The sequence below is a fragment of the Scyliorhinus canicula genome, chromosome 13 (assembly GCF_902713615.1).
Source record: "Scyliorhinus canicula chromosome 13, sScyCan1.1, whole genome shotgun sequence".
NCBI lineage: Eukaryota > Metazoa > Chordata > Chondrichthyes > Carcharhiniformes > Scyliorhinidae > Scyliorhinus > Scyliorhinus canicula.
In genome coordinates this window covers 92,219,778-92,233,832 of record NC_052158.1, presented here as the reverse complement: position 1 = coordinate 92,233,832, position 14,055 = coordinate 92,219,778, and the positions used below count along the sequence as shown (strand labels likewise).

Here is a 14,055-nt window from a genome sequence, read left to right as displayed (position 1 = left end):
CAGACAGTGACCCAGCCGGGAACCGAACCTGGGACCCTGGAGCTGTGAAGCATTTATGCTAACCACCATGCTACCGTGCTGCCCACTAATTATGCCCACTAGTTATGTCTAAGTTTTGAATTTCCAGTCTTATGGATGGGGGTTCTGGTTTAAGATGTTAATCATTCTTACATTATTCCTTTGCGGCATAATCTTTTGATTTTTTTCCTTCAAATAAGAAACAATGGCAATCTAATTGCATCACTATCATATCATTGTGCATGTGCTAAGTTTATCAACCTAGTAAAGTCACTGTACAAAATAAAAAGTCTTACCAGGTTAAAGTCCAACAGGTTTATTTGGAATCACTAGCTTTCGGAGCGCAGCTCCTTCATCAGGTGAGCTCAGCAAAATTTGGTCTGGGGTGAAAGTTTATGGTTGACTTTTACCTTCAATTGGCATTCAATTTTTAATTTTGATTGGGCTCACATAAAGAGAGTCAACAGATTTCTCTTCGGGTATTTAGGATTTCTTATACCATTTCAGCAGTCAGAAATTAAATGAAATACGTGGAATAATATTTCTAATGAAATTTATCTTTGGCAACACAGGTCTCGACATAATCATTCAAAAATGTAGTTTTTTATTTTTATGTCTATTCTTTATATAATAAATCAACATGACTTGAAAGGTAAATTTAACATATTTCAGCATTGTTATTTTATTGTAAAAATAGTACATTTATAATGAAATAACAGCATTTTGTTCTTTGCTTCACTCCTGGTTTCTGTAGGTACGAGTAACAACCTGTGGGATGGCATCAAAGCCAATGGGCCTCTGATGAACTGACTGAATATTACATTGGAGCCATTATACGTTTTGCGGTTTGTTTCATGAAGGGAAAACAAATAAAATGATGTCAAATTTGTGACCTATGTATTTAGGTGTGTGCTATTTCAGAATTATTTTGAAACAAATGGAAACCCCTATGTACAGTTGTTCACTTTTGGTTTTCCAGAACCTATCTTGGGAAGACCACTCAACATAAATTCCATTTTTGGAGTCCATATTCCTTGATGATTAATGGAAGTGTTCCTTGAAGGATTGAAGATTTTTTAACTCGACTGATTTTTATTTGAAAATTAAATATCTGATACATTCTAATCATTTTAATGCATTGCATTTGTTCAATCGAGTAAGTTTGATTTGTTGTGGAGATGTTTTGATAATATACAGAATTGAAAACATGCTACACAATATAGTGCTTCAATTGTTTCAAAGAGCACCGAAAAGCCACTCGATGTTTTTTCAATATTTTAGTTGCACTTCTTGTCTTCAGTTTGGTTTGTAGTACAATGGGAATAGAAAATTACTGATCAAAGGCAATAATTGCACATACTGCCACAGCCAAAGGTTACCAAAGAAAGGTTAAGGTATTCAAATCTGTGGATTCCTTCATGTGATCTTTCTTCAGGTGACTAGATATTTTACATGAAAAATGCAGATTGCCTTCACTCTTCAATCAACATGACTAATTTTCCTTGGCCACTAAACTTAAAAATCAACATCAAAGCCACACACATCATTAGATACCTGGGAAGAACTCACCTGCATTTTACGTGCCCTGTCAGGTGTGTTTTCAGGTGGGGGAATGGAGAGATTAAATAGTGTGGGCGGCTACCCAACATCAACTCACCCCATAATATGGAGGGGGGATGTGCGCGGATGCCAAAATAGGTAGTCCATCCATTATATTTAAACAGACAATCATTGTTACTGAGCCAGTTAACCCCAATAATACCAAAGAGTCACCCAGATCCGAAACGTTAATTCGTGTCTCTCCCCACAAATACTGTCAGACCTGCTGAGATTGTCCAGTATTTTGTGCTTTTGTTTCAGATTCCAGCATCCACAGCCATTTGCTTTTATTTTGACCCTGATATATGCCATCCGCCTACAAAAGAACCTCCCTTTTTCTTCCCATCCGCCCTAAATCCACCTACCCACCCTCCTCCCCAAGCTGCCCAAACCTCCCCTGCCCAACACTCCTGATGTACCTGATTTATGAGATCCATGGTTCTTCTGGCAATACCCAGGAAAGTGTTTTTGGCACTGCCAGAACTGATGGAGCTGCCGACCACTCAGATTGGTCAGCCACCCCCAAGGGCAGAAATTCCCCAGTGAGGGCAGAAGTCCCATTCGGTCCTTGTTTAGCTCACTCAGGGAGCATTATGGCTGTGGGGTGGGCCAGCATGAAGCAAGTTGGCTTTGTGCCAACTTTGTTTCGGAGGGGGGATGAGGCATCCATGCCACTGTTACATTCAGCCCAATATTCTGCAATTGCTCGTTGAAGTTCATAATAAACTGCACTGACATTTACTTTTTATTTGCATGACCAGATTAAATGTTCCTGAATTTAAACTCATAACCAAATTGGTGTACAAGACACCATACAACTTCAGCAATGTGAAAACAAAATACCTTAGTTGAGATTGGCCCTTACATTCTCTTTTGAGATTTTAGTTTCGTCCCTCCAAAGAGTCCATACCTGGAACACATTTGAGGCACTGGGCATGAACAACCTCAGTCTTTCAAAGCAGCATGCGATTTTAGCGAATTAATACACGTTAAGGGTGAGATTGAAAACAGCAAACCAGTAGTCTCAATAAATCTTTGGGATAATCCCTGGAAGTTTTGTCTGGTTCTGAATGGCCAGCTGTTGGTCAGAACTTTCCTGTTTTGAGAGCAGTAGACTGCAAGAGGATCAAGTCACTTTGCAAAACATTTACAATAAAGTACTCGCACTTCTATTTGCCCTCATGCCTTTTGCTAAGAAATCTGGGTAAGCCACTGGAAAAGGATACTGGAACTTTTCCGAAGATGACAATTGCGCTTCCAACTATAGGCACTTCTAAACGGTAATATAATTAGTCATAAAAAGATGGAAATCAGTTGTCTCTGAAGGAACCCAGCTATTATTAAGTTTTGAAATAAAGTCAGACATGCTTGTCAGTGTTAGCCCTTCAATGTAACTTTGCATTTCCTGCAAAAGGCAGAGTCCAGTAACATATGTTCATTCCTGTTTGTTGGCGTAACCAAACACTCTAGTGGTGTTGAACAACAAGAAAATTTAATGCTTTTGAATCTGAGACTTGAAGTATTGCATTACAAATGTGCAACGTCGTCAGGTCTTTGAGGAATCTCCTGCAGATGGTATTTCTTACTGGGGGACATCAATAACAATTGTGAAACACATAGGTTGTGAAGCAACAGTACTAACCACTGTGCTACCCTGCCGCCCAATTTTCCTGCAGCCAAAGCTTGTCAGTAATTATGGTCAAGAGGTCTCCTCTGGGATAGGAAAAGGGAAGGTTTATGATAGGGTGGAAGGATGGAGGCGTTAAAAGACAGAAGGTACAAAGCGAAAAGTGGGTGGTAATGGCACAAGTAAAGGAGCAAAGATGGTTGCGAGGAGTTCCAAATGTGAGAAACAGACCTTCACTTTTGTTCTTCTCCCCTCCCCATTGAAGTTGGTTTAGCACAGTGAGCTAAACAGCTGGCTTGCAATACAGAACAAGGCCAGCAGCGTGAGTTAAATTCCCGTAACGGCCTCCCCGAACAGGCGCCGGAATGTGGCAACTCGGGGCATTTCACAGTAACTTCATTGAAGCCTACTTGTGACAGGAAGCGATTATTATTATTATTAACATGTAAGGCTGGCCAGGAGTGCACTGAAATAGTCAAGTCTCGAGGTAACTGAGGCGTGAGTGAGGGTTTCAGCAGCACAGTTAAAATAGGATTGGAATTGGGCAATGTCACCAAGGCGGAAACAGGAAGTCTTAATGTTGCTGCAGGTATATGGTCAGAAGCTCATCTGAGGGTCAAATATAACAAGGTTTTGAAAAGGCTAGTTTCTGTCTCACACCGTTGCCAGGGAGAGGGGTGGAGCTGATGGTCTGGGAAGGGACTTGTGGCGAGGACCGAAAATAATGGCTTTGGTCTTTCCAATATTCAGTTAGAAGAAATTACAGCTCACTTGGTGCTAGATGTTGGACAAGCTATCTGATAGCCCCTATAGAGGGGTGGAGAGATGAGGTGGTGAGGTAGAACTGGGTCTTGTCAATGCATACGAGAAAACCAATGCTGAGTTTTTGGATGATGTCATTAAGGGGCAGCAGCAGGTGAGAAACAGGGTGGGAGCCAAACATAGATCTTTGTGGGAACACCAGAGGTAACAGTGTAAAAGGGGGAAGAGGAACTACTGCATAATAATAATCACTTATTGTCACAAGTAGGCTTCAATGAAATTTCCTCCAACAACCAGAACCATCTTCCTTTACCTCAGGTTGGACTCCAACCAATGGAGAGTTTCCCCTCTGATTCCCATTGACTTACATTTTGCGACGGCTTTTTGATAGCATGATCGTTCAACTGCCACCTTAGTGTTGAGGTCAATTACTCTCAAATCTCACATCTGGGATTCAGCTCTGGTATTCAGTTCATGTAGTGAGAATAATAATAATCTTTATGTCACAGTAGGATTACATTAACACTGCAATTAAGTTACTGTGAAAAGCCCCCAGTCGCCACATTCTGGCGCCAGTTCGGCTCACGGAGGGAGAATTCAGAATGTCCAAATTACATAACAGCACGTCTTTTGGGACATGTGGGAGGAAACCAGAGCACCTGGAGGAAACCCATGCAGACACGGGGAGAACGTGCAGACTCTGTACGGACAGTGACCCAAGCCGGGAATCCTGGCGCTGTGAGGCAACAGTGCTAACCACTGTACTCCCATGCCGGATCAGATTAACAAGGTCTTTGAGGAATTCTATCAGAGATTGTACAGGTCAGAACCACCTGGGGAAGACAGGGAGATGCAGGAATTTCTAGATGGGCTGGAGTACCCGTGGTTAGGGGAGGGGGACAGGGCCACATTAGAAGGGGTGATAGTGGAGCAGGAGGTAAAAGATATGATTGGGAGGATGCAGTCGGGGAAGGTGGCAGGGCCGGATGGCTTTCCGGCGGAATATTGTTAAAAAATTAAAGGGTAAGCTGGCACCCCTGATGGTGGGGATGTTTGGAGAGGTGATAGGGAAGGGAGTGTTACCACAAACTTTGGGGCAGGCATCAATTTCCCTGTTGTTTGAAAATGCTAAGGATCCGACGGAGTGTGGGCCATATAGGTCCATATCACTTTCAAACATGGATGCAAAGGTATTGGTGAAGGTACTGATGGGTAGGCTGGAGGAGTGCCTCCCAAAGGTGATAGGTGAAGATCAGACGGGGTTTGTGAGAGGGAGGCAGCTCTTTTCAAACGTTAGAAGGGTACTGAACGTCGTTATTGCACCGGCAGAGGGGAAGGAATCAGAGGCGGTTGTGGCATTGGACGCTGAGAAAGCATTTGACCGGATAGAATGGGGGTACTTGATGGCAGTTCTGGAGCAGTTTGGTCCACGATTTGTGGACTGGGTAAAGCTACTGTATAAGGAGCCAAAGGCGAGTGTCCGGACAAACAACGTCAGCCCGAGATACATTTCTCTCCACTGTGGGACTAGGCAGGGATGTCCTATGTCCCCCCTGCTGTTTGCACTCGCGATTGAGCTGTTGGCCATCGCGTTAAGAACTTTGGGGGCATGGAAGGGTATAGTGCCGGGGGGGGGGGGGGGGGGGGGGGGGGGGATAGAGCATAGGATGTCTTTATATGCCGATGACTTGTTATATGTGTCGGAACTGAGTGTGTCATAGGGGGAATATTGGAGCTGCTTCGGGTGTTTGGGTCTTTCTCGGGGTACAAATTAAATCTAGACAATGGCGAGTATTTTGTGGCGTCTTGGCCAGGGGTCGGGGGACTGCCATTCCGTAAGGTAGGAACTCACTTTAGATATCTGGGGGTGCAGATACAACATTGGTGGGGACAGTGAAGGCTGATCTGGCAAGGTGGGATGGTCTCCCTCTGTCACTGGCGGGTCGGGTACAGGCGGTTAAAACGAACGTGGTACCGCGATATCTGTTTATTATCCAATGCCTGCCGATTTTCCTGCCAAAGGCATTTTTTAAAGACACTGAAGGAATGATTACCTCCTTCATATGGAGAAGGAAAGTGTCCAGAGTTAGAAAGGTGCTGCTACAGAGGGGAAGGCAGGCTAGGGGTTTGGGTCTTCCGAACCTGATGTATTATTACTGGGGCCCGAATGTGGGGAAGATGCGGAGCTGGGTCAGAGGGGTTGTTTCCCAGTGGGTCAGAATAGAGGAGAGTTTATGCAGGGGGTCGGGATCAAAGGCACTAGCAACAGCGCCGCTCCCGATGGTCCCAGTGAAATAGTCAGGGAGTCCGGTAATAATAGCTTCATTGAGAATTTGGAGGCAGTTTCGCCAACACTTCGGGTTGGGGGCAGGGTCAAGGGAAATGCCGATACGGGGGTACCACAGATTTGAGTCAGGGAAGTGGGATAGACATTGTTGGAGATGGGAAGAGAAGGGGATTAAGACACTACCTCCACATTGGTGGAGGAGGTGCTGATGACAGGGGGACTGGAGAAGGGGGTAGTGTCGGTGGTTTACAGGGCTATTTTGGAAGAGGAGAAGGCACTGCTGGAAGGGATCAAGGCAAAGTGGGAGAAAGAGTTGATAGAGGGTATGGAGGAGGGGTTCTGGTGTGAGGTGCTCCAGAGAGCGAACGGCTCCACCTCGTGCGCGAGGTTGGGGCTGATGCAGCTGAAGGTGTATAGAACGCACCTCACAAGGATGACGATGAGCTGGCTCTTTGAGGGGGTAGAAGATGTATGTGAACATTGAGGGGGGGGTCCCGCGATCACGTTCATATGTTTTGGTCCTGTCCAAAGCTGGAGGATTACTGGAAGGAGGCGTTTAAGATAATCTCTAAAGTGCTGCACGTGAAACTGCATCCGGGCCCTCGGGAGGCCATACTCGGGATGTCGGACCAGCTGGGATTGGAAACGGGTGCAGTGGCAGATGTTGTAGCCTTTGCCTCATTGATCGCCTGAAGCAGATCCTGTTGGGATGGAGAGCAACCTCTCCACCCTATGCCCTGGCATGGCGGGGGGGGACCTGTCGGAATTCTTAACTCTTGAACTGAGGGGAAGGATGGAGGGGTTCTACAGTTCATGGGCATTATTCATTATGCACTTTCAAGAATTGGATAACATTGAACATTGGAAGGGGGGGGGGGGGGGGAGGTTTGCGAGGGTTGGGGGAAGCGGGGCTGTTTGTGTTGATGGTGACTATGGGTGATTCCCGATTCCTTTTTTTAGTTGTTTATGTTAACATTGCGGGCTGCAGTTTGGGGGTTTGGTGCGAGGATGGGATTGTTATTGTTGATATTGTTTTCGTTACTGCTTATTGTTTATTGTTGGTGGGTGTAAATTTGGGAGAAAATGTGAAAAAGGAGAATAAAAATATTTATGTTAAAAAAAACAATGCCCGAGCTTAAAGACAGGTTGAGAAGGACAAGGAGGAGAATTTATCGTCACCACAATCAGCTCAGAGGTCTTCTGTGACTTTGATAAGTGCCATTTTGTCCCTGTGACAGCAATGTAAACCTGAGTGGAGAGATTCAGACTTTTTTTTTATAAATTTAGATTACCCAATTTTTTTTTCCAATTAAGGGGCAATTTAGCATGGCCAATCCACCTACTCTGCACATTTTTGGGTTGTGGGGGCGAAACCCACGCAGACACGGGGAGAATGTGCAAACTCCACACGGACAGTGACCCAGAGCCGGGATCGAACCTGGGACCTCAGCGCCGTGAGGCGGTTGTGCTAACCACTAGGCCACCGTGCTGCCCTGAGAGATTCAGACATGAAGTGTTGTAAAAGACAGGCATGGATTTGGAAGGAGACAACGCATTCAAGGAGAGGAAGGATGATGGTTTGCAAGGACAGAGCGGTCAGAAGTTGTATTTTTGAGGAAAGGGGTAATCACGATAGATTTGACGGGGGGTAGGGGGGGGGTAGGTAGCAGCTAAACAATGAGGACTGGTTAACAATACCTGCTAATGGGCAGCACGGTAGCACCGTGATTAGCATTGCTGCCTCACGCCGCCGAGGTCCCAGGTTCGATCCCGGCTCTGGGTTACTGTCCCTGTGGAGTTTGCACATTTTCCCCGTGTTTGCGTGGGTTTCGTCCCCACAACCCAAAGATGTGCAGCTTAGGTGGATTGGCCATGCTAAATTGCACCTTAATTGGAAAAAATTAATTGGGTCCTCTAAATTTATAAAATAAAGACGGCGAACTTGGTGTGGGTGAGATAAGGGAGAAATTAAGAGAAAGATGAAAATTCAAGACCAGGGCAGAGAAGAACCTTCAGGAAGTTTGGTCCAGTGGGCTAAGGGAAGGATTGAAAGTGACAGAAACAGCTGACCAGGCAATCAATAAGACGTCCGTGAACGCCTTGCACTTACGTTGGAGGTATTGGTGAGGGAGGCAAGGGAGAGCGGCTGAAGAGGGTAATTTGCAGCAGAGAAACAGATGCTGGTTATCTCTGCTTTCCGGGATGATCCTAGAATAGTGAGCAGTTTTGGCAGCTCAGAGCAGGACCTGTGGGGAATTTGCGTGGCCAGTCTGCCGTTGAATGGGGTTTCTGGTGGCGGCCATGGAGTGAGGGGTCACACACTTGATAGCTCCCGCTCAAGGCAGGTTTTTTTTGGTCTTTTTCCCACCCGTAGGGCAATGTATTTGAGGGCAAAAGGTACAGGAATGCCTGTGGATGGTCTGCCGCTGAATTAATAAAAATGAGAACACCTTTAAAATGTCTTTTATATTTCAGTATATCAGATGCAACTAGAATGAGCTGTAGTGCAGATATCCGATCTTGCAATTGCTGTAATTACAGAACAATTTGGAGAAAGGCTTGAGGATATGGGAGGAAAGAACCGGGGGGGTAAACGCCCTCTGGAATCTCTGCACCTTTCTTTGGGGGAATACACAGTGTTAACGGTAGACTGAAGTGGCAGAAGAGCAAAGGAAAGGGCGGAACAGGGAGTTGAGTGGAAAGACATGGAAGTAATGCTAGGGAATGAAAGGGGAGGGGAAAGAAAGGGGAGGGGGTAGTGAGAGAGTTAAGCTGTAGAGGTTTAAATCTGAATGCTGGGGAGGACAAGGCATGGTGTTGACACATTTACTCAGCAACCTGTGACCCAAATGCAGCCCGCAGCCATTTGTGGCTCCAACAGCCCCCCCACCACTACCACCATGCTACATGAAAGGGAAGACATAAATACAGAAACTCATAAGTTGGTTATTGGTGAGGGGGAAGGAAAGAGAAGCAAAAAGACGCAAGGAAAGAGTTGTATCGGAAGAGATAGATAAAGGCAGACGTAGAAAAGATGTGAGAGAAATAAATATAAACAGAAAGACAGCATAACAGGTTATTATTATTCACATCAATTACATGGTATTTTTTGGAAAGAAAGTAGTTCCTGAAACTACCACTAGATGGCGCATAAAGCACGTGTTTAACTGCATCAGTCCTAAAGGGGTTATTTGCAACTAGAACCAGCAGAGGTCAGTAGACAATAAAATGTAATGTGGTTCTATTGCTGCTCATGTGCTCAACAAAGTCAGCTTTAAATACTATCTCCTACAAACAATTATTAAAAAAAACATGAAATTAAATGTGAACCAATGTACCGAACTACATTGTTCATACATTAAAATGATATGTCCCATTTGTATTCACACATTAAAAACATCATCGTCATTTTGTGTTCCATGTTTTCCTCCTTATTTGCACCTGTGCATTCCTAATGAACACAGAACATTGTGAAATTTATCTCGAGATCAATTCATTCTTCCACTGGGTGTTGAGTTAACTGTTGGAATATCATACTTTAGGAGTAATTTGAAACCTTCCCACCCGGCAGAAACTGGGCAGGCAGGTGGATAAGACCTCTCAGGGGACCAACCTCCCACCTGCTTCAATTTCATCCTGTGCTTCTCAGTAGGTGGGAAGGACACCTGATGGAAACCAGTAATCTGTAATGCTCTCCAGGATAACTGCTGTTTTAAGTCAAGTTTGTGGTGTCTTGACAAATGAATTTAGTGGGAAGAATCTGGCCCAGAAGAGGCCCATTTGAACTTAAAAACAAATGTCCTTGCGCGATCTGATACCACTGCTTATCATGAGGTCCTCCAGAAACCCCTTTCTCTGCAACATTTTGCTCCTGCTAGCTGGCTAGTTGCCACTTCCTATTGCCTCCGAGAACTGAAACTGTGGAGACATGCAAATTAAATTAGAGTTACAATCACCTGGGTCTAGTTTGCGACCTGCCCCTACCTCGAATCATTCAAGTCCAAAGGTGTGCAGTTGAGGTGGATTGGCCACGCTAAATTGCCCCTCAGTTTCCAAAGCTTTGGTGGGGTTGCGGTGATTGGGTGGGGGGTGTGGACCTAGGAAGGGTGCACTTTCGGAGGGTCAGTGTGATAGGCCAAATGGCCTCCTTCTGCACTGTAGGGATTATATGATTATATATATTATATATGTGAAAATCAGGGCTTTGAGAAAAAATGGCCTTTATTGCCATACTTGTGAATTGGGGTCACTAATACTAATGTTGGCACGCATATTTGGGCATGTACCATGAACATTTATTCCTAAAACTATACAAGGATGTGACAGCAAAAGAACATTTATGTTCTTACTTCTGAATTATTATATCACCAGCGTACTGCCAATTTTTCAACACTCTTTAAATGTAACAGAAAAGTCATCAATTCTAAGCTAATGGCGATTACTGAAAATGAAGTGGGTACGCTTGTAGTGCAATGTGTCCTATTTTAGCCAGCAGTAATATATTAACTAAAGCTGTTGTATGAGATATTATAATACTGCAGTTATATTGTAGATAATTGGTTCAGGTGGCAGACCCCAGTTATGTTACTGGCTGCACTCAGCACTAATTCAAAAACCATGAACCTCTGCACAGAGCTTCATTTTTAGGCAGTTAATTTTAATCTTACAAGAGGTGGTCTCCTTTTATAACATTCGAGAAAGTCAAAAAGTAACATAAGAAGGTTCCCAGGAAATCCAGTTGAATGATTGGGCACTTAAAAACCTAGCACAACTGCTGCCCAGTGCAAAACTATTCCCAATAAGAAAAATGCAAGCAGTGAGTGAGCAGCTAACCATGGTGGTCTGGCAGTTTATTGGTATGCTCGTGAGTCAGATCATCAAACTGACTTCGGGGGCAGACTGAGAACATTTGTCAACATGCCTCTGAATTACTTCACAACAATTTGAGTGTTGTAGTATAACTGCAGCTGCCCAATAATAATTAATTATTCAATTGCCAGTTTGCAAAGTAAACATGGGTTTCAGGAAACAATGAGAACAAAGATTGAATAGTTTCGAAAAAGTAAATTTGGGGCTCAACTTTGTGCAAAACCCTTTAACGGTCTGTTTCTCAACACCTATTAAAACCATTTGCTCGTTATTTCAAAAGCAAAGCTTGGATGTGGCTAAGTTGTTCGCAGACATTGAGCTCAGTGTTCTGTGCTGTTCCAAAAGTCCGAAATATAACACAGCAATAACCCACAGCTGATGGGCTGAACAATCTGAATTGGTACTTCCACATATAAAATAAAACAAACAAACAAACGCAGACCTTCCTCTGGGTGGCCATCGTGTTGCCCCAGCAGCCGAGGAGCTAATACAATGGTTTGAAACCGAGAACGTTTCTTGGTGCAGGGAGGAGGTGTCAAACAACAGGGGGTGGAGTGGGGGAATGGACCATAGGTTCAATTATGTTGGTTTCACTACATTGCTCACTTCAATACATCTGTTGCAAAATAGTTCGAGTTCCATGTGTAAAACACACAACTTTACAGAAGATTAATTTATGTGTTTTTAAAATTGAAATTTAAATGAACACTTTGTTTTTATTCCTGCAATCACATGCAGGATTTTCCTTGAAATCAGAGGTAGCATTTTCACAAGGGTAGAAGTATTATTAGTCTTTGTGCCACAATCATTGATGGATTATCCTCGAATGTGACAGATTCCACACTCTGTGTAGCTACTACATTTCTGTAATTTTACACAGCACACATGCAAATGAGTGTGTTAGTCCATGAATACTCAGATTAACCTGAGCAGGAAGCAATGTTCAAGGAAACAAACGATGCTGATTTATTCATTCCATTGTTCTTTAGATTCAGAGAAAATTTGACTCCACTCTGTAAGACGACAAGTAACTGGAGCTATTTGGGACTACAAATGGTGTCATTACTGTTACTGTTAGGATGATCTAATGAAGCTCTATTAATACTCAAAAGGATTTGAAATATTAAATAATTCGATAGATTTTAAAACCCTTCTGACTGTCTTTTATATTTTGTACCCTTTTTGACTATGGTAGTAGAGGATTTGAAATATTATTAATGCGCAACAAGATGATAAATGTTTCAAGTATTGAACATTTTACAAAACGGACAATGCTAAAATAACTGAAGGCAGTTTTATGATCAATTATATCGCTAGAGTTCCTTGAGGGCCACTGATGCGACGATACAACTGCTCTTCCTGTAAATCTATATTCCTTTTCAACCTTAACTAATTCATTCTGAAAACTAGCAAACACCAGATAACGGGTTGATTGTTGAAAAAAACACTGCCTCATTTTGCTGTTTTGTGCGCAACTAATGTCAAAAAATTGAGCCCTCCTTTATGGTAGCTCACTTGTAAAGTTGTCAGTCACACTAGAAATTATACAATTAAGTGGAATAAATATCAAATTAATTCTTTTTATGAATTCAGCAAAAACTCATATCACAATCTACTTAGTGGAAAAATGAATGGCCCAAGGAAGCAACTGCTGCTACCCATTCCAAATTTGGAATCTCTCTTTTTGACCCAACTGATTAATTTACTGTGAACCAAGGCACAACATGTTTACAAGGTACCAGTCATTAGATGCCATCTGCTAGCCATCTCCAAACACCCCATAACCACATACAACTGGTCTGTCAGGAGAGGTAACACAGACATTGCAGGGCATACCACATTTGTCACTTAGGCCAATGTCAGAGATATGCCTACAATAAGCAGCTCCCCCTTTCAAATACGCAGGGCTAGATATGTAATTCAATGCTCAATTTACCCTTGCCTCACAGGAGATTTTTGCCTGCTAATTGATAGAAATTAAGCCATTAATCAAGCCACTAGCCATCATTCAAGCCAGGGAAGATGAATACAAACTTTCATAATAACCACCTTCACCATTTTAGTGCTCATTAGCATTAATTTTTAATGCAATTATGCTATTCTTTTACGCTGAGCTCATAAATTACAGCTCTTCTGTTGCTGGTTGGCCTTGTAAAATCTACAGTAATGCTTTGTAGTCTGATCTTAAAGGCAATTACTGGCTTCTTCTATCTTTTACCTCTCTGTCTATCCAATAACCTTTTATTACTGATTTATTCCAAATCCTTTCTTTCTGTTTGCTTTTATTTTCAGCTCATTGAAACGCTTTGAATCTAAGATTTGCAATACCCCAAAAAACTAAAATTCATTATAATTCAAAGTAAAATAGAGCTACTCTGTATCTGATTGTTATCCATAGTTTAAATCTTATACTAGATATTTTTACATCACAGTCACCAAATACTTCAGCCAGAATGATCTGCATTTTACTCACCTTCAAAAAAAAGACAGAATTGATGTTTAAAATAAGTATTCCATTATATGTCAAAAGTCTGTTAGTAAATACATTTTTCAAATGACATTTGATTGCAGTATGCTGTTGAATCCATTTCCAGCACACTCTATATTTTTTTGTAATAAATATGCCCCTTTTACCCCTGTGAAGTAGATGTTGAAAAGGCGGAAGCCATACTTTGTTTTCACACCCCTCCAACCCATGCCCTGACCACGAAAACCCGTTCACATTTCCCTCCCTGGTCACTGTCTCAAAAGAGAACCAAACTGTTGGAAGTCTTGGAGTCCAATCTCACCCTGAGCTAAGCCTTTGACCTTGCATCCTCTCCATCACAAAGACCAGCCATTTCTACCACTACGACATCCCTATCTCTGTCTTCGTCCATTGCTGAAACTCCCA

At 43.0% G+C, this 14,055-nt stretch overlaps 1 protein-coding gene across 1 annotated transcript in view; it reads right to left on the bottom strand.

Annotated features, from left to right (window-relative positions):
- Positions 1 to 14,055, bottom strand: part of rsrc1 (arginine/serine-rich coiled-coil 1) — a 527,841-nt gene that overhangs the window by 13,329 nt on the left and 500,457 nt on the right. The gene's annotated exons all lie outside the window — the stretch shown is intronic.